Source organism: Papio anubis, chromosome 1 (genome assembly GCF_008728515.1).
Source record: "Papio anubis isolate 15944 chromosome 1, Panubis1.0, whole genome shotgun sequence".
In the NCBI taxonomy this organism is placed as follows: domain Eukaryota; kingdom Metazoa; phylum Chordata; class Mammalia; order Primates; family Cercopithecidae; genus Papio; species Papio anubis.
In genome coordinates, this window is record NC_044976.1 from 112,814,515 (window position 1) to 112,840,407 (window position 25,893).

At 38.3% G+C, this 25,893-nt stretch overlaps 1 protein-coding gene and 1 pseudogene across 6 annotated transcripts in view; one reads left to right on the forward strand and one right to left on the reverse strand.

Moving 5' to 3' along the window:
* Positions 1-25,893, reverse strand: part of TRIM33 (tripartite motif containing 33) — a 121,864-nt gene that overhangs the window by 76,324 nt on the left and 19,647 nt on the right. The window lies entirely within an intron of this gene.
* On the forward strand, positions 2,159-3,164 carry LOC110740688 (annotated as a pseudogene).

Below are 25,893 nucleotides of genomic sequence, written 5' to 3' on the forward strand. Positions count from 1 at the left end.
TCTTTTGAGACGGAGTCTCAAAAGAAAAAAAAAAAGTAAAACCTTGCTATAACATAGTAACTGAGGACCTGGAAGTTGAATCACATGAAATACAGTCAAGTTGTTGTAAAGTAAAATAATCTGTGCAACCCTGCTCCCCTAGCCAATAATAAATTTCAGAGACTTAGTTCAGTGCCATGCTGACACTGCAGCTTTGTGGGCTATACTTTTTGAGAACAACTGTTCTGAAATACCAACAAGAATTCTAAGAATCTCTGTTAGTTGATGTCATTTTTTCAGCTTGGCTCATAAAACTACTAGGGATGTGGGAACTCTCTGTCATGCCATGTCCCTTGGCTGAAGTTTCCCAACCCAACTTTGCTCTTCCCTGCACTTCTGCCCTCACTCAAATAAGAACTTTAATCTGTCCATTTGAGAATGAGGGCTGTGCTGAGTCAGGTTCTATTCATAACAAAATTGCATCTAAATTTGCATGAATTACAAGGTTTTACTATAAGATCAGTTAACCCTTTTTTTTGAGACTGAGTTTTTTTTTTTGAGATGGACTCTTGTTACCCAGGTTGGAGTGCAGTGGCACTATCTCAGCTCACCCCAACCTCTGCCTCCTGGGTTCAAGCTGTTCTCCTGCCTCAGCCCCCGGAGTAGCTGGAATTACAGACGTGCACCACCACGCTCGGCTAATTTTGTATTTTTAGTACAGACAGGGTTTCTCCATGTTAGTCAGGCTGGCGTCGAACTCCAGACCTCAGGTGATCTGCTCACATTGGCCTCCCAAAGTGCTGGGATTACAGGCGTGAGCCACCACGCCCGGCCAGATAAGTTAACTCTTTAAGAAGTTTATACGTGTAAGTGTATTTAGTTCTCATAGCAGCCCTGTAAAGTAGGTTCTATTACTATCCCCACATTAAAGGTGAAAAACTTGAGGTTCGGAGAGATCAAGAAACATTATGAAGTTCATGTGGTGATGTAAATGCCAAGATCTAAAACTAACATGTCTGTGTCTACGGCTCATGCTCTTAAGAACTATGCTAAACTATTTCTCTAATTAAAACGCTAGTCTATTAGTAACAAAAGAGACTAAACTAAGGCAGTATTAAAGGAAATGTAGAGGATAAATCAGAGTATCAATTGGACTTAATAAATGAGTGTATGATGAAGGAGTACTAAGAGTTACAATGAGTTAATAAATTAGAAATTCTAGATGATTCCCAAGTTCCTGGTGTGGGTAATGCATAGATTTTCAGCCAGAAATATAAAAAGTAAGTTTTGGATAAATGGTGTTTAACTAACATATTTCTGAAGCTGAAGGGCATGGAGGGAGCCACCAGCATGTAAATAACTCAAATGTGAAGTGCAGTTATGACTGCTGAGGAAGAATATTATCAAGGACAATAACCCTTGGTACACCAATATTTACAAGTCAAGCAGAAGAAAAAGAGCTCTCAAATTTAGGAGACAGCTTTCAAACATTTTCAACTGCAAACCACAAGAAGTACACTTTACATCAAAGGCCAGGACACAAATACATACCTGTCTGTATAACTGAAACAAACACGAGTCAAACGGGGTCAACTACTTTTCCATTAACCATTTATGATTAACTTGTTACCACTGTACCAATTTACTCTTAAAATTACATAATGTGCTTAAAGTCAGCTGACTCTCAGCATGACCTAATAATCTTCTCATTTAGCCCTAGCTTCTCTTTCCAATACTCTCAAGCAGTCACTCCAAAGCTTCGGTCATCAACACCACTCTCCTTTCCCTCAGAAAATAATGAAAAATTACAGATATATTTTCAGGTAGAGATGGGAGTTGAGAGAATTTATACCTACAGCATCGCATTACTTAAGTCAGAGCCCAGTCCAAATGACAAGAGAGAGTCCTGTAAGTTAAGTGGTGAAAGACTGGAATGAATTATCCAAAGAATGGGAAAAAGAAACTGGAGGGAAACAAGTGGTGCCAAAAGCCTCAAACTGGAGAAGTATAACCCTGCCTAAGCCTAGTTCCTCTCTCCACCATGCACCTATCTCTTACTCATCTCCATTCCCACCCTATGTGCACACATTAATAAGGGCCTAGAGAGTGGAGTGGTGGGAGAGGTAACAGCAGGAGCAGTGCTGCTGCTGGGGCCTGGGGCCGATCTGTCTGACTTCCTGTCTGTGCCTAGCCCATTCGAGCTGCAGCCATGTCTGGGGATGAGATGATTTTTGATCCTACTATGAGCAAGAAGAAAAATCAGCAGCAGCATCCTTTAGTTAGAGGAGGAAGGGGATACCCAAACAGAGGAAAACCAGCCCTTAAGAAACAAAACAAGTGGAGCCAGAGCCAACTGGGGACAAAGAATTGGAAGCTGATGAAGAGAACAGTAGGGAAAAAGCTGCTTCTGATGACCTAGATGACTTGAACTTCTTTAATCAAAAGAAAAAAAAAGAAAAAAAACAAAAAAGATATTTGATATTGATGAAGCTGAAGAAGGTGTAAAGGATCTTAAGATTGAAAAGATGTTCAAGAACCAGCTGAACCCGAGTATGACCTTAATATTACGCTTGGCAATAAAAAGAAGAAAAAGAAGAATGTCAAGTTCCCAGATAAGGATGAAATACTAGAGAAAGACAAAATTCCAGAAGATGAAGATAGCAAAAAAGACGACGGTATCTCATTCAGTAATCATACAGGCCCTGCTAGGGCAGTCTCAGATACACATAAGGAGCTATTGAAGCGAGTGTTCAACACCATGAGAGGAAAATAATCCAGATATGGTTGCTGAAAAGGAAATTTGTCTTCAAACCTCCACAGGTCATTTGAGTAGGAACCAAGAAAACTTATTTTGTCAACTTTACAGATATCTGTAAACTATTACATCATCAGCCCAAACATCTTGCAATTTTGTTGGCTGAATTGGGTACCAGTGGTTCTACAGATGGTAATAACCAACTTGTAATCAAACAAGATTCCCACAGAAACAGAAAAAGTATTCAGAAGATATATCAGGAATACTTTACTTTTCATACATGCTGATCACCCGGCACAAACCTGCAGAAGGAGACTCAACTCTGCTTCTTACAGTGAGCAACTTATTGTTGATATTCTGTTGCAAGTACAAAACCAGTTTCCAGGCTGTCACGGGCAAGCAAGCACCGCTCTGTGCCAAAGTTAACTAATTTGCTAATCACTGGTTTTACAATGTGTGTTGTGGAGATGTGGTGGGACAGGTTTGTCTTCAGAATGGATACACTGTTGTATTAAAAACCAAGATTTAAAAACTGCCAAATTCTTTGATGAGTGGTCGGTTGGTCTGAAATTCTTGCAAGATGCCGCTGTTCAAACTGTTGACATAATCACTGCCTCTTCTCTCTCTCTCAGAGAGATGTGATATGGGGTAAGGAGGTGTTTTTCAAAATTGTTCATTGGCATCTGTAAGATAAATTAGTTCTTATAACAGTGCAAGAAAATTAAATTTAAAAAACAGGGACCTAGAAAGCAATATGTATTTGCTGAAAGGAATGATGGCAAAAAATAATAACTACGTTCTGGAGCAACAGGTCACTGATCTTTACTAAAGAAATTTTATAGCAATGGAGGTAGTGGCAGACAGACATTAGCAGGAGTATGGGGAGCTGAAGATGTGAAATGCTGAATATGTTGCCCATTCTTACAAAAAACTTGGCAATGAAGAAAAGAGACAAAATGACCTGTCAATAACGGGAGAATAAAGAATGCTGCTTTATACAGGGAAAACTTGGAGATATGATACAGAAAGTAACTAAAATAATTTATAATAAAAATGGCTTAAATCCTATAAAATAGTATCATAGAGTAACACATATTTAGATAATGTCAGTAAGTATTTCCAAAGTTAATTTTATCACTTAAGAATGACGCTGGCTTAAGGTGAAGTCATAGTCATAGTCATATATGGCTGCATATATGCACCTACAATCATATACGAAGAACACTAATATCTGTTATAATAAACTAATATAATAACTAATATCTATTATCATAAAGCTTGTTGGTATTCTTAGGGCTTCTTATATTCTTGAAGATATACAGGAATACCTTGTTTTACTGCATTTAGCTTTATACCGCTTCGCAGATACTGAGTTTTCATAAATTGAAGGTTTTTGGCAACCCTGCATTAACCAAATTAGTAGACACCATTTTTCCTACAATGTGTGCTCACTGTGCGTCTTTCTGTTATATTTTGTTAATTTTTGCAATATTCCTAACTTATACATTATTATTTGTCTATTATGGTGACCTGTGATTTCTGATCTTACATGTTACTACTGTAATTGTTTTGAGGCCCCACAAACTGCGCCCAACAAAAACAGCAAACTTAATCAATAAATGTATTTTGACTGCTTCACTGATTGGCCATTCCCTGTCTCTCTCCCTCTCTCAGGCCCCCCTACTGCCTGAGACCCAACAATATTGAAATTAGGCCAATTAATAACCCTACAATGGCCTCAAAGTATCCAACTGAAAGGAAGACTCGATTCAGCAGGACTTGGTCAATAACAACGACAACAACAACAAGTCAAATATCTCCCACATTAAATTTTAATAAACTAGAAATTATTAACCTTAGTGAGAAGGCATGTCAAAAGCCACAACAAGCAAATGCTAGGTCTCTTGTGCCAGTTAGCCTAGTTGTGAATGCAAAGGAAAAGTTTTTGTTCTGTTTTGTTTGAGACAGGGTCTTGCTCTATCACCCAGGCTGGAGTGCAATGGCATGAACACTGCTCGCTAAAGCTTCAACTTCCTGGGCTCAAGTAATTCCTACCTCAGCCTCCCATGTAGCGGGGACCACAGGCTCATGCCACCATACCCAGCTACTTTTTTGATTTCTTTTTTTGTAAAGACAGGGTCTCATATTGTTGTCCAGGCTGTTCTAGAACTCCTGGGCCCAAGCAATATTCATATAGGCCTCTCAAAGTGTTGGGACTACAGGCATGAGCCACTGTGCCCGGCCTGGAAAGTTCTTGAAGGAAATTAAAAGTGATAGTCCAGTGAGCATATGAATGATAAGAAAGAAAAGCAGACTGGGCACAGTGGCTCCCACCTGTAATCCCAGCACTTTGGAAAGCCGAGGTGGACAGATCACGAAGTCAAGAGATCAAGACCATCCTGGCCAATAAGGTGAAATCTCGTCTCTACTAAAAATACAAAAATTAGCTGGGCGTGGTGGCACACACCTGTAATCCCAGCTAGTTGGGAGGCTGAGGCAGGAGAACCACTTGAACCCAGGAGGCAGAGATTGCAGTGAGCCAAGATCATGCCACTGCACTCCAGCCTGGGCGACAGAGCGAGACTCCGTCTCAAAAAAAAAAAAAAAGTGCCCTGCTAGATTTAAATAAACACAATTTCCACATTAAAAAAATCAGAAGACCTGAAGAACGGCAATCCTAAGAAGCAAATTAGTAGTCTGTTACTAATGAAACTTAGACATAATGTTTCATGTGAAACATGAAAAAAAGAAAAGGACTGAAAAAGGATAAACAGATATACAGCAGCAAATGCAAATAACAAAACGAAAAGGCAAAACAAACAAAAAACCAAGAAGAATATTAGCATTAGATAAACCTAAGTAAAAGTTTAAAAAGCATTAAATAGGACTAATGGGAATACTGTGTAACAATGAAGGACAAAGTCCACAAATTGTCAAAACAAATTATGCAATTTATGCAGGATAGTAGCCACAAACATGGAAAACACGTTATTTTATAAAAAGTTTAATGGTTATCAAGCTCACATTTTCTTACCCAGTTTTTGAAATACAGAAAATTATGGTATGTTTAGCTACAAAACACATTTAGTGAAAAAAAACACATTAGTGAAACACATTAGTGAAAAAAACCTGACCTGAACTGGCATAAAGCTATATATATCTTTAGTTACCCTATTTAGTGTAAATACTGATGCAGAAATATTAAGGCATTTGATTATAGGGTACGACCACAGACCATGCTGGAAACTTAAGTACCATCTTGCCTTCCTAACATGTGAACACTTACGCATCCCAAACACTGAATATATGAATAAAATTTTTAAACTTAGAAACATAAATGTATTTTGTTTTCCTATGTTCACATTAATCATGTAACCTGGCTGCAATTTTCTTAAATTCCAAAAATTAAATATTTTACTGACAACATCTATGAGCATAATCCAAATAATTCTAAGAAATAAAATTTTTTAAATGACCAGTTTCCCAAAGTGAAATAATTGCTAATTAAGTAACAATATCGTGGTTCAAGCAGAACATTTTTCAAGTGGAATTTTTAAGAATTATCAAAATACAAAATATTATATAACAGTATATCTCATTTCATAATAAAGTAATTGAAAACAAAATACAGAGGTGGCCAGGTGCTGTGGCTCACGCCTGTAATCCCAACACTTTGGGAGCCAGAAGTGGGCAGCTTGCTTTAGTCTAAGAGTTTGAGACCAGCCTGGGCAACATGGTGAGACCCTATCTCTACAAAAATAAAAACTAGCCAGGCATGCTGGCGCCTGCCTGTAATCCCAGCTACTCAGGAGGCTAAGGTGGGAGGATCACCTGAGGCTGGGAGGTCAAGCTGCAGTGAGCAGTGATTGGGCCACTGGGGCACACAGTGAGAGCCTGTCTTAAAAATGAAAACAAAAACAAAAACAAAACACAGAGGAAAATATTCGGCCTTTGTGGCTCTTATAAAAATTCACAAGCATGAACTTTAAAGATATACATGGTTACAATTAAACTGTTAAAAGTCAAAGACAAGAAAATTTTGAAAAGAGTAGGAGAAAAATAACTCATGACATACATGGGAACAATATGATTAACAATGAGTTGAGCAGAAACAACAAAAAAAAATATTCCGAAGGCAGTGTGTTATAAATGAAGTTTTGGTGCCGCAAAAGACATAGCATTCGAATATAAAATTTCTTTTTATTTTTTTGGGAGGCTGAGGAGGGCGAATCATGAGGTCAGGAGATCGAGACCATCCCAGCTAACAGGGTGAAACCCAATCTCTACTAACAATACAAAAAATTAGTCGGGCGTGGTGGCAGGCGCCTGTAGTCCCAGCTACTCTGGAGGCTGAGGCAGGAGAATGGCAGGAACCCGGGAGGCGGAGCCTGCAGTGAGCCGAGATCAGGCCACTGCACCCTAGTCTGGGTGACAGAGCAAGATTCCGTCTCAAAAAAAAACAAACAAAAAAAATTCTTTTTTCCTCAGCGAGGCAATTTACTTTTATAGAAGGGTGCGCCCTCACAGATGGAACAATGGTGAGTGCACACCTGGACAAGGGAGAGGAAGGTGTTCTTATTCCTGATGCAGGTGGCCCCTAATGCTGTGTCATTCCCCTACTGGCTAGGGTTAGACTGCAAAGGCTAAACTAATTCTGATTGGCTAATTTAAAGAGAGTGACGGGGTGAGTGGTTTGGCAGGAAAAATGGTTATGGCAGAGCAGGAAATCGGAATGAGTCAGGATGGAGAATGAGTTAGGGCGGAGCAGGTAATCGGAATGAGTCAGGGTGGAACAGGTGATTGGAATGAGTCAGGGTGGAGCAGCTAATTGGAATGAGTCAGGGTGGAGCAGGTGATTGAAAAAAGTTGTTTTACGAGGAAGTTTAAAAGTAGAAGGCAAAGAATTGAACATACTGACATATTGATTCTTCAAAGCGAAATTTAGAACTCATATTTAACAAGTAGAATGACATAATTCAAAGTAGTTTTTAAAATTCTGCCTATATCAATTTGAGAACTTTGGTAACTTGGCCTAAGTGGAAACCAATTAAAAATGAAAGAAAAAATAAAACAAAGAAAACACTGCCAACCAAGAATTCTATATCCATCAAAACTAACCTGCAAAAATGAAAATTAAATAAAGACATATTCAGATAAACACAAACTGGGAGAATTTATTGCTAGTCAACCTGCCTTACAAAAAACCCTAATGAAAGTTCTCCAGATTTAAAAGAAGTGACATCAAAGATCATATCAAATGCCTATAAAGAAAGCACACTTATAAGGCTAACCATATAGGTAAATGTCTAACACATACAAACCTACTTTTTCACTTTCCTTATTTAAAAGAAAGTTGCTTCAGACAATAATAGCAGAAAGAACAGGAGAGGGAATGGAGGTATACTAGACAGAACAAGGACATGCCACCAAACCATAACTGGAATCCACAGCAATTAAAGAGTACTAGAAATGGTAAATAAATGCAGGCTAATATAAGAAACTCTATAAATATATTTTTCCTTTCTTCTCTTAACTTCTTCAAAAACAATAAAAGTATATAGAACTGTAACTCCAGCACAGTATTGCTGAGTTTATAACACATAGATGTAACATACATAACAATTACACAAGGGCGGGGGGGGAAGGAAGAGAGCCACACTGGAGTAAAGGTTCTGGGTTTTATTGAAGTCAAGTTAATAGTAATTTGAAGTAGAATGTGATAAATTAATATGCATACTGTAATCACTAAGAAATTAACTCAAAAATCATAGAGAAAACATCAATGAAGGAGTTAAAATTATACACCAGAAAACATGTATATAACGCAAAAGAAGGCAAATAAGTGTTAAAAATAAAGTTTCGGTGCCACAAAATAAATAGCACTCGAATACGAAATTTTCTTTTTTTCTTCTAAGCAAAGTGATTTACTGCTATAGAAGGGTGCGCCATCACTGATGGAGCAATGGTGAGTGCACACCTGGACAAGGGAGGGGAAGGTGTTCTTATTCCTGATGCACATGGCCCCTGCTGCTGTGTCGTTCCCCTATTGGCTAGGGTTAGACCACAAAAGCTAAACTAATTCCAATTGGCTAATTTAAAGAGAGTGATGGGGTGAGTGGTTTGGCAGGAAAAATGGTTATGGCAGAGCAGGAAATCGGAATGAATCAGGGTAGAGAATGAGTCAAGGCGGAGCAGGTAATCAGAATGAGTCAGGGTGGAGCAGGTAACTGGAATGAGTCAGGGTGGAGAACATGATCGAAAAAGATTGCTTTACAAGGAAGTTTAAAAGTAGAAGGCAAAGAATTGAACATACTGACATACTGATTCTTTGAAGAGAAATTTAGAACTCATATCTAACATGAGGAACCAATGAACAACAATAAATACATGAGCTATATAGAAAACAAAGAGCAAAACAATCAACATAGATCTAACCATATCAATAACGATAGTAAATGAGAATGAATTAAGCACCCCAACGAAAATAAAAAGCAGATAAAATTAACTATATACTGTTTACCAGAGACACACTTTATTTTTTCCAGATATAGGCTCTGTAGCCCAGGCTGAAGTGCAGCGGCACAATCATAGCTCACTGCAGCCTCAATCTCCTGGGCTTACGCAGTCCTCCTGCCTCATCCTCCCAAGTAGTTAGGACTATAGGCATACACCATCATACTCGATTAATTTGCTTAAAATTTGTGTAGGGTCTCACTATGTTACCCAGGCGGGTCTCAATCTCCTGGCCTCAAGCAATCCTTCCGCTTCAACCTCCCAAAGTGCTGGGATTACAGGCATACATCACTGTGCCGCAGAAACACACCGTAAATCAAAGACACATACAGGATGAAAGAAAAAAGAAAGTCAAATCACAGAAACAGTAATTACGTAAGAGCTGGAGTCTCGGTGTGGTGGCTCCCACCTCTAATCCCAGCACTCTAGGCTGAGGTGGGAGGATCACTTGAGGCCAGGAGTTCAAAACCAGCCTGGGTGACATAGCGAGCCATTTCTACAAATAAAAAAAAAAAATTAAGCCAGATGTGGTGGTATTTGCCTGCAGGCCCAGCTACTTAAGAGGCTGAAGCAGGAGGACTGCTTGAGCCCAGGAGTTCAAGGCTGCAGTGAGCTAGGATCATGCCACTCTACTGTAGCCTGGGAAACTGAGCAAGACCTTGTCTCTATTTGGAAAAAAAAAAAAAAAAGGCCAGAGGCAGTGGCTCATGCCTGTAATCCCAGCACTTTGGGAGGCCAAGGCGGGCAGATCACCTGAGGTAGGGAGTTCAAGACCAGCCTGAACAACATGGAGAAACCGCATCTCTACTAAAAATAAAAAAAATTAGCTGGGTGTGGTGGCGCATGCCTGTAATCCCAGCTACTCAGGAGGCTGAGGCAGGAGAATCGCTCGAACCCAGGAGGTGGAGGTTGTGGTGAGCCGAGATCCCACCACTGTACTCCAGCCTGGGCAAAAGGAGAGAAAACTCCATCTCAAAAAAAAAAAAAAAAAAAAAAGCAGGAGTGCCTATTCTAATATCAGATAAAATAGACCCTTACACAAAAATAATCATTAGAGACAAGAGCAAAATTTGTATAATAATAAAGACATCCATCCTCAGGAAAATATAGTTATATATACATGTGTGTATCTAACAAGACAGCTTCAAAATACATGAAGAAAAATCTGGCAAAACTGAAGGGAGACAAACAAAAATGAACATGAAGATAAACAAAATATGCCCCTCCCTCAAAACAAAAGAGAGGCTCACTACCTGTGGGACAATTATCAAGTGGTCTAATATATGTGTAACTGAATTCCCAGAAGAAATAAAAACAATCAGAAATATATTTTAAGAACTAATGATCAAGTTTTCCAACTTTAATAAAAACTGTAAGCCAAAGATGTAAGAACCACAATAATCCCTGAAGATAGCACTTCTAAATAAAACCATGCAAAGCACAACATAATCAAATTGCTAAAAAAACAGTAATAAAGGATAAGTCTTAGGCTGGGCACGGTGGCCCACGCCTGTAACTCCAGCACTTTGGGAGGCCAAGGTGGGCAGATCATGAGGTCAGGAGATCGAGACCATCCTGCTAACATGGAGAAACCCAGTCTCTACTAAAAATACAAAAAAAAAATTAGCTGGGCGTGGTGGCGGGTGCCTGTAGTCCCAGCTACTCAGTAAGCTGAGGCAGGAGAATGGCGTGAACCCGGTGGCAGGGCTTGCAGTGAGCCAAGACAGTGCAACTGCACTCCAGCCTGGGCGACACAGCGAGACTCCATCTCAAAAAAAAAAAAAACCAAAAAAAATAAACGTTTAACAAAGCAAAAGAGAATGTCACTTAGTATGACCAAGAAAAAACCGCATGAAAATAATTTCAAAAGAAATCTATAAACAAAAGCAACGAAATATATAAAAGGATCCAGCCTAGGCAACTTTAAAAACTTTAAAAACTAGCTCAGCATGTAGGTGTGCATCAGTGGTCCCAGCTACGTGGAAGGCTGAGGCAGGATTGCTTGAGCCCAGGAGGTGGAGACTGCAGTAAGCCATGTTCACACCACTGCACTCCAGCCAGGGTGACAGAGAGAGGCTCTGTCTCAAACAACAATAAGGAAAAATTATTAAAATAAAGGAGATTATGCAAACATAGAAGTACAGTTTTCACATGAGGTATAAAAAACCAAAACATAAAAGAATGGATGATACAATTTAAGAGCTATTTATTACATATTCCTGGAATAGAATATATACATTTTTGGGTATGTCTGTGAAATATTTACAAACTTTGATCTTGTATTCAGCTACCAAAAACAAATAAGAAGAAAAAAAAACCTCTCAATTAAAAAGATACTGATTTTTATAGTCCATCCTGTAAAAGTTTAAAACTTTACAAAGTGAAAGTGAATAAAAACATCACTACACACAACCCAAAATAAAAATGGATTCCAGCTGGAAATCCAAACTAAAATTACAAGCTATCTAGAAAAAAATGCAGCGGAGACAGTTCATACTTAACTCTATTATTTCTATCTGTAGCCTTAAATGTTAAAAAATACAACTAATAAAACTTAGTTCTTTCCTTGACAAATAAAAAAAAAAAGTATGAGAACAGAATTAAATATAAAAGCTGAAATATACACATTACTGAAAACAAAACTGATAACCTAAAAATAATTTTTTGAGAAAAAAGTAAAATAAATCTTTAGGAGTATAATGAAGAAGAAAAAAACATGGAGAAGTCAGAATGAAAATGGAGAAAGCAAAAAATTTTTAAAAGATTACTAAGCCTGTATCAGAAAATATTCCACGTAATTCTAAAGCAAGCAATATTAAAATCTAGCAAAAATGGACAATTTTCTAGTAAAATATGATTCATCAAAAGCAAAACAAGAATTAAACCTGAATAGACATATTAGCATACAAAGATTAGAAGTTGCCGTTTTAAAAAAAATACAAAATCCAGACAGTTATACAGGAGAGTAATGCTTAAAGAACAAACCAGCATTCCATTATTATTTGAACCAATCTAGAACAAAAGAGTGAAAATCCGAATTCATTTTATATAGCCCAACATTGATTTACTGTTAAAACCTACTAAAGACAATGCAAAAGAAGAAAACTGCAGACCACTCTAGCATACTGACTCTACATTTCTAAATGAAATATTAGCAAACATTCTGTCAATCTGTCAAAAAAAATTATGATCAATAAGGTTTACCAGGAATTCAAGGATTATTCAACGGAAAGAAATTTAACAAAATAATCATATCAAAACAACTGAAGGCGATAATTATATGGTTATATAAACAGATGTTAAAGTGGCATATGATAAAATTCAGACATTTTTAGTAAGAACACTAAAAAAGAGAAGCAAACAACTTAAATACGAAAAGAATCATTTACCAAAATATTAAACAGCATTTAAAGCAACCAAAACCTTAAAAAAAAAAAAAAAGCTTCTCTATTCAAGTCAGATATCAGGCATCATTTATCAAAGAGGCAATATACAAAATTATTAATGGCACAGATTCTGCAGCCAGACTACACAGATTTAAATCTCAACCCCTTCAAAGCTGTTAATTCCTTAATCTTTGTATTAATTCCTTAATCTTTGACTCTTAGTTTCCCATTTGCAAAACAGGAATAATAGTACCTACCTCAAAGGTTGTTGGGAAGACCACATGTTTATACATATAAAACGTGACACACATAAGTACTCAGAAAATATAAGCTATTATAAGTTACTATTTGTCTCAAAGATTTTAGAGCACTACTGTGTAACAGAATTTTCTGCAATAATGGATAAGTGCTGTATGTGCACTGTTCAATGCAGTACTCAATACAACACTGGCCACTGAGCACTTAGAAAATGGCTGGTGGAACCAACCAACTAAATTTTAAAATTTCATTTTAGATAACTAAAAATTAAATCACCACCAGTGACTAGTTGCTATGGTACAGGACATAGCAGTTCTAGAAAACGCAGAATACCTGAGATGTCACTTACTTTTTAAGACTACTGAAATTTAAAAGATAAGTTTACAACAAAATGAAGGTACAAAAGAAAAAATTAATAGCTGCCCCACTTTCAATAATGGCACAATGGAAAGCAAATCCTCTCTTCAAAGACAAAAGTATAAAACTGTACAAAACTGTCAAAAAGAAAAAAAGGCAAACAACTAATTCAGACCACGGGAATCAACTACTGTCATGCAAAATGAGACACACTTATTCTACAAAGACTGCTAAAGTTTCAGGTAAAAGCAATGAAAGGCACTGGCCCTCTTGCTTAGGGCCCTCTTGCTTGAGGATTTCCATTCTCTCCAGAAGTCTGGTCTGAAAAATCAGTAGTTTTATTACAATTGGGCTGAACAGCAACTTTGCTGTCATACATGGCAGAATCAACTGGGGTGAGAGGTGAATGCGAAAACATGAGATCTGCCAGCTATAAACTAGTATCTGTTTGGAAAGAACAGGTTTTGCTATACCTGGGTTGGGGTCACAGAGCAAGCAGCAGACTAACCACATTAATACAAAGAAACTTTAAATTAGAGAGTCACAGAAGGGCTAAGATCAACTCTCTATACAGATATGGCTAATTGGGACACTGCACATACTAAATGGAGACAGAAGAAAGCCCTAAAAAAAACTAAAGGCCAAGTGAGAATAAAAACAAAGACTTCAAAGTAGCTACTATAAATATTTTCAAAGAATAAAAAGGAACCAGTGTTCAAATAATAAAATACTATGGCAAAGCTTCAACAAATAAGAAGTCTCAAGAGCGAACTATAAAACCAAAAAACAAAATTTGAAAGAATGTCACACAGATTAAAAGTACGTGCAAAATAAAAAATTCACTACATATCTCGGCTTCAATAATACACTTAAGGCCGAGTATGGTGGTTCACTCCTGTAATCCCAGCACTTTGGGAAGCCAAGGTAGGTGGATCGCCTGAAGTCAGGAGTTCGAGACCAGCCTGGCCAACATGTGAAACTCCACCTCTATTAAAAATACAAAAAATTAGCCAGGCGTGGTGGTGGGCACCTGTAATCCCAGCTACTCCAGAGACTGAGGCAGGAGAATTGCTGGAACCCAGGAGGCAGAGGTTACAGGTGAGCCAAGGTTGCACCATTGCACTCCAGCCTGGACAACAAGAGTGAAACTCTATCTCAAAAAAAAAAAAAAAAAAAAAAGACTTGAGTGAACTTCTAGATGGATAAATTAAAATTTAATTTCAATCCAATCAAAAAAATCAGAGAGGAAAAAAGACTAACAAGAAAAGAACAGATCCTCAGAAACCAGTAGAACAATGTCAACTTCCCAACATAAACGTAATAAAAGTTACAGGAGATAAGAGCACAGAAATAGAAAAATGTTTGAAGAAATAATGGTGGAAAATGTCAAAACCTGATGATAATACATTAATCTGCAGTTCAAAAAGGGGAGAGAACCACAAACAAACACAAAATGAATCAAACCAAATACATCACAGTCAAACTGCTGAAAACCAGGAGAAAAACAATTCATCAAGGGAACCAATACCATCAACATCTGACTTTTCATTAAAAATATGGAAGCCAGGAAGCAATAAAATGACATATTCAAAGTACAGATTATAAACCAAGAATTGTATATACAACAAAAATATCCTTCAAAAATGAAGGCAAAATAAAGACAGCCACAGGTAAACAAAATTTGAGAGAATGTCACACTTAGCATATTTGTACCACAAAAAATTCTAAAAGAAGTCTGTCAGGATGACAGGAAATAAAACCAGACTATATAAATGTAACAATTATGACAATAACAGTACAAAAGATAGAAATGGAGCTACAGTGGAACAAAGTTGCTATATTTTAACAAAATGAAGGCAGTATTGCCCTGAAGTGAATTGTGGTGTTAAAGATATACCATAATTGCAAGAGTTACAACTAAAACAAAAATTAAATCAAAGAAAATTTTAAGGTACACTAAAAATATTGGTTAACACAAAAGTCTCAGTGAAGAAGGAAAAGAACAAAAATGACATGACACACAGAAAACAATTAGCAAAATGGCATACCTAAATCCAACTATATCACTGAAAACACTCCAATGAAGAGATTGTCAAACTGAATAAAAAGCAAAACCGACTGTGTATCCTCTGAAAGAAACATTTTTAGATTCAAAGATATAAACAGAGTTAAAGTAAAAGGAAAGAAGATAAATCATGAAAGCAGTTGCCATAAGACAGCTGGAGTAGTCACGTTAACATCAGAAAAAAAAAGATTCTTGGTGGATCACCTGAGGTCAGGAGTTCGAGACCAGTCTGGCCAACATGGGGAAACCCTGTCTCTACTAAAAATGCAAAAATTAGCCAGGTGTGGTGGCACATGCCTGTAATCCCAGCTACTCAGGAGGCTGAGACAGGAGAACAGTTTGAACTCCAGGAGACGGACGTTGCAGTGAGCCAAGATCGTACCACTTCACTCCAGCCTGGGCAACAGAGTGAGGCTCTGTCTCCAAAAAAGAAAGAAGAAAAAAAGATTCTCAAAGCATATTACGACATAAAATGAAGCATTTTATATGTTAAAGAATCAATACATCTCATACATGTAACAATTATAAATGTATATGAACCAAACACAAAATTAAAACTATAGGCCAGGTGTGGTGGCTCACACCTGTAATCCTAGCGCTTTGGGAGGCTGAGGGGGGTGGATCACAAGGTCAGGGGTTCAAGACCAGCCTGGCCAAGATGATGAAACCCCGTCTCTACTAAAACTATAAAAATTAGCTGGGTGTGGTGGCAGGCGCCTGTAATGCCGGCTGCTCGGGAGGCTGAGCCAGAAGAATCGCTTGAACCTGGGTGGCAGAGGTTGCAGTGAGCTGAGATTGCACCACCACACTCCAGCCTGGGCAACAGAGTGAGACTCTGTCTCAAATAAAATAAAATAAAATAAAATAAAATAAAATAAAATACTACACATATATGTTTTGTTTTGTTTTGTTTTTTTCCTCCCCATGGGATACAGCTGAAAGAGTGCCTAAATTTTTTTTTTTTTTTTTTTGAGATGGAATCTCACTCTATCACCCAGGTTGGAGTGCAATGAAGTGATCGTACCTCACTGCAACCTCCGCCTTCCCAGTTCAAGCGATTCTCCTGCCTCAGCCCCCTAGTAGCTGAGGTTACAGATGTGTACCACTATGCCCAGCTAATATTTTTGTATTTTTAGTAGAGATGGGGTTTCACCATGGTGGCCAGGCTGGTCTTGAACTCCTGACCTCAGGTGATCTGCCCACCTCGGCCTTCCAAAGTGCTGGGATTACAGGCATTAGTCCAACAAAACTTTCTGCCATGACTAAATGTTCTATATCTGCACTGTCTAATATGGGTGCCATCAGCCACACATGATTACTGAATACCTGAAATGTGACTACAGTGACTGAGGAAGTAAACCGTCAGTTTCATTTACCCTTAATTTTGTCACATGTGGCTATTAGGTACCATATTTAACAGCATGAGCTCAGAGAGAAATTCATAGCTTTAAAGACATGTATTAGAAACGAAAAAAAAACATCTAAAAGCAATCATCTCAACATGCCCCTCATTAAGCTTGAAAAAGAAGACCAAATCAAAACATTAAGTAGGATGAAATAAAAACATTAAGTAGCTATGAATACAGAGGAAAGGGGAATGAAACTCAAAGTGGTTCTTTGAAAACAACTGATAAACAATTACCCAGATGGGAAAGTGTAAGCAGGGAGGGAGATGGGGGGAGACAGAGGAGACAGACTGACATTGATCTAAAAAGAAAAGAGAGCACATTGTGCCAAAACCAAAAATGAAATATAAGACTTAACAAGAGATCCTGCCAAAATGTTACTGATATGGTTTAGATTTGTGTCCCCACCCAAATCTCATGTTGAATTGTAATCTCCAATGTTGGAGGAGGGCCCTGGTGGGAGGTGATTAGATCATGGGGGCAGATTTCCCCTTTGCTGTTCTCGTTATAGTAACTGAGTTCTCACGAGATCTGGTTGTTTGAAAGTCTGCAGCACTTCCCCCTTCACTCTCTCTTCCTCCTGTCAGGCATGTGAAGACATGCTTACTTCCCTTTCACTTTCTGCCATAACTGTAAGTTTCTTAAGGCCTCCCCAGAAGCAGAAGCCTGTACAGCAGGCAGAACCAGAGAAACCTCTCTTGTTTATAAATTACTTAGTCTCAGGTATGTCTTTGTAGCAGTGTCAGAATGGACTAATATAACTATGAACCTCTTACGCCAAGTTAGACCACTTAATAAAATGGGTCAAATTCTTTAAAAATACAAATTACCAGCTAGGCATGGTGGCTCACGCCTATAATCCCAGCACTTTGGGAGGCTGAGATAGGAGGATGACTTGAGCTCTGGTGTTCGAGACCAGCCTGGGTAACACAGTGGGACCCCGTCTCTAGAAAAATAATTTTTTAATTAGCTAGGTACAATGGTGCACACTTGTACTCCCAGCTACTCAGGAAGCTGAGGCAAGAGGATTGCTTGAACCTATGAGATGAAAGCTGCAGAGAGCTGTGATCGCACCACTGTACTCCAGCCTGGGCTACAAAGCAAGACCCTATCTCGGGGGAAAAAAAAAATGTTTTTTTAACAAAACTGACTCAAGAAGAAATAAAAAAACTGAATCTGAATATTGGATCAGTAATTTAAAATCTTCTACAAAAAAGAAAGTCCAGACCCAGTTGGGTTTTTTTTTTCTTTTTGAGACAGAGTCTCCATCTGTCGCCCAGGCTAGAGTGCAGTGGCATGGTCTCACTGTAACCTCTGCCTCCCGGGTTCAAGTGATTCTCCTGCCTCAGCCTCCCAAGTAGCTGCGACTACAGGTGCCCCCATGTTCAGCTAATTTTTTGTATTTTTAGTAGAGACGGGGTTTCGCCATGTTGCCCAGGCTGGTTTCGAACTCCTGAGCTCAGGCAATCCGCCTGCCTCAGCCTCTCAAAGTGCTGGGATTCCAGGTGTGAGCCACCGTGCCCGGCCCCAGTTGGTTTTAATGGTGAACTCTCTCAAGGAAGAAATAATACAAACCTCAAACAAACTCTTTAGAAATGAGAGAAGAAAAAAACATATTTTTTTCTTCTCTAATTTTCCTGTTAGCAAAAACATAAGACAGATATCACAGACAAAAATTACTAGAAAACTACAGACTGAGGAGTAGAGGAGTATTAGAAGAAGAGATGAGAATGATGCCCAAATTTCTGGTTTAGGAAACTGGAGCAATGAGATGATTGTTCCAGTTGTAAATGGAGGTTTGGAAACTACAATTAGTTCAAGTTTAGAGACAGTAAATTTGAGATGCATCTGGGTCATTCAAGAAAAGACGTTAAGGAGGCAGTTGTGCTAAATAAAAATGTACATAACTGAGTTTGCACAAAGATGTCTTATTTTGAAATAATGGTCTGCCAGACAAAATTCAAGGAGCCTCTTTAGAGCTTGTTAGTCAGTGTGTTGTTTTAAATTTTATAATAAAGATGAGATAGTCAGCATTTCATAGTTTGGAAACTTACAGACTTAAATGAGTTATTTTATATTCTTTTATATTGTTTGAAATTCTAACCATGTCCACGTTTTCCTTTTTCTAAATAATTTTTTTTTAATTGAACTGGTTAAAAAAAAAAAAAAAAAAACTTGGCTAACCGTCAAGACTCTGACCTGCAAATTGTTTCATTTGCAAGAATTATATTGGTCATCCTTTTCATCTTTAAAAATGTGTGTTTAGGCTGGGCATGGTGGCTCACACGTGTAATCCCAGCACTTTGGGAGGCTGCGGCAGGCGAATCACCTGAGGCCAGGAGTTCGAGACCAGCCTAGTCAACATGGTGAAACCCCATCTCCATTAAAAATACAAAAATTAGGCTGGGCGTGGTGGCTCACGCCTATAATCCTAGCACTTTGGGAGGCCGAGGCAGACAGATTGCCTGAGCTCAGGAGTTCAAAACCAGCCTGGGCAACAAAGTGAAACCCCGTCTCTACTAAAAATTTAAAAAAAAAAAAAAAAATAGCCAGGCATGGCGGTGTGCACCAGTAGACCCAGCTACTCGGAGGCTGAGGCAGGACAATTGCTTGATCCCGAGAGGTGGAGGTTGTAGTGAGCCCAGATCGTGCCACTGCACTCCAGCCTAGGCGACAGAGACTCCACCTCCAAAAATATATATATAAAAATGTACAAAAATTAGCCAGGTGTGGTGGCACACGCCTATAATCCCACCTACTCAGGAGGCTGAGGCACAAAAATCACTTGAACCTGGGAGGCAGAGGTTGCAGTGAGCCGAGATCACACCACTGCACTCCCATCTGGGAGACAGAGTGAGACTCTGTCTTTAAAAAAAAAAAAAAGTATGTGTTTATTCAAGTCTCCAAAACTCCAAACTCCTGAGAGCAGAAATAATCTAATACTGCCTTGCAGAGAAAAGGAATTAAAAGCATGAATTTAGTGAGTCATGATTCCATAATTTCACACCTATAATCTGTAAAATGTTAGGACCAAAAGAACTCAGTATTTCCACTGCTGGGATCTTAAATAAAGGCAACTTTAATTGAAGCCCCCATTTTTTTTTTAAACTAAAACTACGAAAAAAAAAAATCTCCTACTCCTCAATATCAGTAGGGAATAGCAGGGGGTTACTTCTACTCCCACCTGGCAATAATAAGGAATAAGGGAGTAAGAGGCCAGGCAAATCATCACTTCCCATCCCTTTCCCTGGTATGATAAAATCCAAGTGGAAAGCTGAAATACCCCTATTATGTACCAATCAGGTGGGATGAGTTAGCCCTACACTTCCTCCCTCCCTGATGTCACCAGGGCTCAGTGGAACTGAACTTAAACCCTAAATCAGAGGTGACAAGGTGGTATGAGTTGGTACCCCACTTCATCAGGAAAGACCAAAGGAGAAATTGAACTTTCATCTCACCTATCTGCAACATGGCAGAGAAAGCCAGCACTCCACTTTTGCCAAGGTGGTGTCAGGAGGCCCAAGGGGAAGGTGAACATACACACCTACCTGGCCTTTCTTTATGTTACACCTCAGTAGAAAGACTGCTGGAAAAAAATGGAGGTTAAATAGAATCTCAAATCTCAGAATGTGATATCCAAAATATTTGCAACATACTCAAAAAATTATTTGTCAAACACCAGGAAAATCGTAACTGACAAAAGACACCAGAAAAATCATAACTGACAAAAGACAATCAGTATATGCCCAAATCAAGATGATCAGATACCAGATATTAGAAACATGTGACAGTCTTTAAAGGAACCATTATAAAAATGCTTCAAAAAGCAATACAGGTCAGGCACAGTGGCTCACACCTGTAATCCCAGCACTTTAGAAAGCTGAGGCAGGCAGATCACTTGAGGTCAGAAGTTCGAGACCAGCCTAGCCAACACAGTGAAACCCCATGTCTACTAAAAATACAAAAACTAGCCAGGAGTGGTGGCACACGCCTGTAGTCTCAGCTATTTGGTAGGCTGAGGCAGGAGAATTGCTTGAACCCAGGAGGAAGAGGTTGCAGTGAGCTGAGATCGCGCCATTGTACTCCAGCCTAGGCGACAGAGTAAGAACTCATCTTAAAAAAAAAAAAGAAACGGCAATACAAATGTCCTTAAAATAAATGGAAAATAGAAAAGGAATGAAAGTTATAGGAAAAAAGACAAATGGAAATTATAGGATTAAAAAATATACTTTTGGAAGTGGAGATAGGCAGATAACTCGAGGTCAGGAATTCAAGGCCAGCCTGACCAACACGATGAAACCCACTTCTACCAAAAAATATACAAAAATTAGTAGGTGTCGTGGCACCAAGATCACACCACTGCACTCCAGCCTGGGCAACACAGTGAGACCCTGTCTTAAAAAAACAAAAAATAAAACAAAACAAAAAAAACCAATAACCAAAAACATAAAACTCGATAAATGGGCTCAAAAGACAAGACGACAGGCAACAGAATAACTGACCTTCAGGCAAAATCAAGAGACCAAAAAAGAAAAAAAGAAAGAAAAGAAAAGAAAAACAGAACACAGTCTCAAGAACCTGTGGAACAATAAAAAACAAGCTAGCTAACAATGTTGTCACCAGAGTTGCAGAGTTCCAGAAGGAGAGGAGTGAGTACATAAAATTTAAAAATTACTTGAACAAGCCAGTTACAGTGGCTCACACCTGTAACCCAGCACTTTGGGAGGCCAAGGCAGGTGGATCACCTGAGGTCAGGAGTTCGAGACCAGCCTGGCCAACACAGTGAAACCCCATCTTTACTAAAAATACAAAAATTAGCTGGATGTGGTGGCGTACACTTGTAGTCCCAGTTACTTGGGAGGTTGAAGCAGGAGAATCACTTGAACCCAGGAAATGGAGGCTGAAGTGAGCCAAGATCACACCACTGCACACCAGCCTGGGCAACAGAGCAGGACTTCATCTCAAAAAAAAAAAAAAAATTACTTGAACAAGTAATGACTGAAAATGTCCCAAATTTGATAAAAGACATAAACCTACAAATAAAAAAAAACTGAGTTAATGCTAAATAAGAAAAACTCAAATAAATCCACATCAAGATACATCATAAAGTTCTGAAACATAAAGAAAAAAATATTGAAAGCAGACAATGACCACATTACTTGCTGAGGAACATCTATTCAAATGACAGTGGATTTCTTATGTAAAACCATGCAGGCCAAAAAGAAAAGAAAAAAAAAAAAAAAAAAAAAACTGGCTCAACTTTAGAAAGCTGAGGCACGCAGATCACTTGAGGTCAGAAGTTCGAGACCAGCCTGGCCAACGCAGTGAAACCCCATCTTCACTAAAAATACAAAAATTAGCTGGATGTGGTGGTGTACGCTTGTAGTCCCAGTTACTTGGGAGACTGAAGCAGGAGAATCACTTGAACCCAGGAAATGGAGGCTGAAGTGAGCCAAGATCACACCATTGCACACCAGCCTGGGCAACAGAGCAGGACTCCATCTCAAAAAAAAAAAAAAAAAAAAAATTACTTGAACAAATAATGACTGAAAATGTTCAAAGACTGAAAGAAAGTAACCCAGAAATGCAAATTCTATATTCAACCAATATCCTTCAGGAATGAAGGACAACTAAAGATATTCTCAGATGAAAAAAATATATAAAAATTTGTCACTAATACACCTAAAGGTATGTATGGTTAAAGGAAATTTGTCCTAACAGAAAAAAAATGTTAACAGAAGAAACCTTGAATCTTTGGAAAAGAACACTGGAATGATAAAAATGAGAGTAAACATAATAGACTTCTTCTTATGGATTTCTTAAATCATGTGAGAGCTTATAAAAAAAGATCATATATTATCTGGTCAGCTATACAGACAGAAAATTAAAGATAATCATTTAAAACTAGGAAGAGTAAAGGGACCTAACTGAAGTAAAACTTCTGTACTTCACTCCAAATGGTAAAATGTCAATACAAAGACTTTAAGTTACAAATAAATGTTGCAATATTTACAGCAACCACTTACAAGCTATTCAAAGCACTTCAAAAAAACTATAAACTACACAAAAGCACCATAAATAAAGATGGAATCTTAAAAAGAACTTCAGGTAACTCAAAAGGCAAGAGAAACAAAGGAAACAAACAGAAAACAACAACATATTTAAGCCATAACACATCAATAATTACCTTAAATATACCTACATGCCTCAAATACTCCTAAATACGTGAATTAAATGAAAGACCAGAAGAGTGGATAAACTTAAACCATAATCCAACAGTAATGCTATATATTAATACAAGAAACTTCAAACACAATGATATAAGTAGATTAAAAGAAGATGGAGGCCAGGCACAGTGGCTCACACCTGTAATCCCAGCACTTTGAGAGGCTGAGGCTGGAGGATCACTTGAGCCCAGAAGTTCAAGACCAGCCTGGGCAACAATACAAGACCCATCTCTACAAAAAATTTAAAAATTAGCCAGGCATGGTGGCATGTGGCTGCAGTCCCAGCTACTAGGAGGCTGAGGTGAAAGAACTGCTTGAGTCCAGGAGGTCAGGACTGCAGTGAGCTATGATCTCATCACTGCTCTCCAACCTGGGCAACAGAGGAAAATCTGTCTCTTTAAAACTCAAGGAATCCAGAAGAGTCAAAACTATCTTGAAAAAGAACAACCCACCCCAGCAACACAGCAAGAACCCACCTCTACAAAAAAATTTAAAAATTGCTGGGTGTTGTGTAGCCACACATCTGTAGTGGTGTGAGACACACATCTGTAGTCTCAGCTGGGGAAGCTGAGGTGGGAGGATCACCTGAGCCCAGGAGATGGAGGCTGGAGGTGGAGGCTGCAGTGAGCCCTGAGTGCACCACTGAACTACAACCTGAGTGACAGAGTGAGACCCTGTTTTTTGTTGTTGTTGTTTTTGTTTAGGGGAAAAGAAAAAAAAAAACAATTTGTTATTGTCATAAGGACATACAGATCAATGGGATGAAATTAAGTCCAGGAAAACACCCTCACATTTACCCAGTCAACTGATTTTAGACAGGTTGCTAAGACAATTAAATGGAAGAAAGAGCAGTCTTTTCACTAAATGATACAGGGACAATGGATATCCTTGTGCTAAAGAATGAAACTAGATCTTTACCTCACACACAAATTTCACATACGAAAATTAACTCAACTTTATCACAGAATCTGAATCTAAAACCTAAAACTGTAAAGCTCCTAAAAGAAAACATAAGAATACATCTTCATGACCTTGGATTATGAAATGATTTTTCAGATATGGTGCCAAAAACAAAAGCACAAAATACAAATTGGACCTCATCAAACTTAAAAACTTTTTTGGCCAAGTGCAGTGGTTCACACCTCTAACCCCAGCACTTTGGGGGGCTGACGCAAGAAGATCACTTGAACCCAGGAGTTTGAGACCAGCCTAGGCAACACAGCAAAACCCTGTCTCTACGAAAAATAAAAATCAAAAAATTAGCTGGGTGCAGTGGTGCACCTGTAGTCCCAGCTACTTGGGAGGCTAGGGTGGGACGATTACCTGAGCCCACAAGGTTGAGGCTGCAGTGAGCTATGATTGCACCACTGCACTCCAGCCTGGGCAACAGAGCAAGACCCTGTCTTGAAAAACAAATAAAAAATAAAAACTTTGTGCTGCCAACACTGTGAATATAACTAAAACCAATGAACACACTTAACAATGGGTAAAATGGTTAAATTTTGTCACATGTATTTTTCCACACACAAAAAAACTTTCGTCCTGCAAATAATTCCAGAAAGAAAGTAAAAGACAACGCACAAATAGAAGATATGGCTAAATCAGATATAAGGGTGCAGCACCCAGGGCTGGAAATGGTGGCTCACACCTGTAATCCCAGCACTTTGGGAGGCCGAGGCAGGAAGACTGTTAGGGCCCAGAAGTTCAAGACCAGCCTGGGCAACACAGTGAGGCCTTGTCACTTTAAAAAAAGAAAAAAGAAGATAGACAAAGAAAATAAAAGAAAAAAGAAAGAAAAAAAAATTTAAGAAAAAGGGTAGAACATCCAGACTATCACAAAGAACTGCAACTTTAAAATGTCAAATAACCTAATTAAATAATGGACAAAAGTCTGAACAGACATTTCATCAGAGAAGATACACTAATGGTCAATAAGTGCAAAAGAAGATGCTCAACATCATTAGCCACAAGAGAAATGCAAATCAAAATCACAATAAAATACTATGTCACACCCACCAGGATAGCTATAATAAAATAGGTAACGATCGTTGGCAACATTATAGAGAAACTGGAACCCTCATACATACTGCTGATGGCAAAGAAAAACGCTAAAGTTACTTCAGATAACAGCTGGCAGATCCTCAAAAGATTAAATATAAGTTACCATACAACCCAGCAACTGCACTCTCAAGTATACACCCAAGAGAAATGAAAACATATGTTCACATAAAAATTTATCCACAAGTGTTCATAGCAGCACTGTTCATAATAGCCAAAAAGGAGAAACAACTCAAGTGTCCATTTACTAATGAATGGTTAAACAAAATGTGGTGTAGCCATAAAAGAATATATTATTCAGGCCTAAAAACAGTGAAGTACTGGCGACTTGAAGGTAGTGAGTTATCTCAACAGATTGTTCAGTCAGTTATAGATCTAAGTCTTTACTCTCTCCTCATATCACTACTGCACTTGACTATTTTTTTAAAAAAGTATTTAAAAAAAGAATGAAGCACTGATACATGCTACAGCACAGATGAAGGTAAAAGTCAGCCACATAAGACCACACATTGTATATTTCAATTTGTAAGAAATGTCCAGAATAGGCAAATCTAGAGAGACAATAAAGTAGATTAATGGATGCCTAAGTCCGGGGGAATGCTTTGCAGAGTAAGTGAGTAATAACTGCTAATTGGTACAGGGTTTCTTTTGGGAGTAATAAAAATGCTCTAAAATTGATTATGGTGATGGTTACACAACTCTGAATATACTAAAAACTTCTCAACCATACACTTCAAATGTGTGAATTACTAATATATCGTTTGTGAATTAAGTTTTAATGAGTGGCTATATTAATATAAGATCAAACAGACTTCAGAACAAAAATCAAAGGAAACTATGTACTTTTCAGAGAAAGATCCTGAGGTTGCCATTTATATAAGAGAAATAA